The 1,002-nt window shown below is 38.1% G+C and overlaps 1 non-coding gene across 1 annotated transcript; it reads left to right on the top strand.

Moving 5' to 3' along the window:
• The first annotated feature begins 420 nt into the window (after positions 1 to 420).
• Positions 421 to 527, top strand: LOC127099695 (small nucleolar RNA R71). The gene has a single exon (XR_007794171.1). It is a non-coding gene; the product is annotated as a small nucleolar RNA R71 (small nucleolar RNA).
• Positions 528 to 1,002: the final 475 nt, after the last annotated feature.

Genomic DNA, 1,002 nt, shown 5'->3' with positions numbered 1-1,002 from the left:
CTTGTTGTTGCCAACATAGTTAACAGAAACATGATTTACTGAGCATATGCTTCAAATAAATGATCACCTCTACAATACACACATGCAATCTCTGATGCATCAGTAAACACCTTGACATGTTCAGGCATTGTCACTTCAGGAGTCATCATATGCTTCGTCAACTTGTTGATTTGAGCCATCTGAACAGCAAGAGTTATAGTCTCAGTGACTTCATGAACACCAACAGGTCTCTTTTGAGTTAAAATAGCAGATTCCCTAGTGACAACCCATTGATAAGCGTTAGCAATGATACTCTCAATCAACTTGTAACCTTCTTCATAAGATTTAGACAAAAGAGCTCCACCACTTGAGGTATCTAACATATTCCTTAATGAAGGCACCAATCCATTGTAAAAAATTTCAAGTTGAATACAGATTAGTATGCCATGGTAGGGACATTGTCTAAGAAGCTCCTTAAATATTTCCCAAACATCAAATACGGATTCATCATCTCCTTGACTAAATGAAGTTATCTCATTCCTCATTTTGACGTTCTTGGAGGGCGGGAAACACTCTGCCAAAAATTTTTCAGCCAAATCATTCCATGTGGCAATGGAATTAGGCTCCAAGGAATTTAACCAACTCTTGGATCTATCCTTTAGAGAGCATGGAAAGAGCCTCAATCTGAATGCATCATCAGTGGCACCAGGAATTTTAAAATTACTAGCAACATCCAGGAATTATCTCAAGTGCAAGTGAAGATCTTCGTCTGCAGAAACTGAGTATTGGCCAGTAGTTTGAAACATTTGAAACATCATAGGCTTAAACTCAAACGGTGGTGCATGAATTTCTAGTCGTATGATCCCAGTATTCATGGAATTTGGATCAAAGATTGTGTAATTTCTGATGTTTCTCGCCCTATCATTGGCAATGTCAATAACATCATTGCCTTCCATGACTACTTCTGCCTATGCTTCATTTTGCACTATGCCTTCTAGCTCTGGTAACTCAACCAAAAATAAT

The sequence above is a fragment of the Lathyrus oleraceus genome, chromosome 6 (genome assembly GCF_024323335.1).
Source record: "Lathyrus oleraceus cultivar Zhongwan6 chromosome 6, CAAS_Psat_ZW6_1.0, whole genome shotgun sequence".
In the NCBI taxonomy this organism is placed as follows: domain Eukaryota; kingdom Viridiplantae; phylum Streptophyta; class Magnoliopsida; order Fabales; family Fabaceae; genus Lathyrus; species Lathyrus oleraceus.
This window is presented reverse-complemented; position numbering and strand designations above follow the sequence as displayed.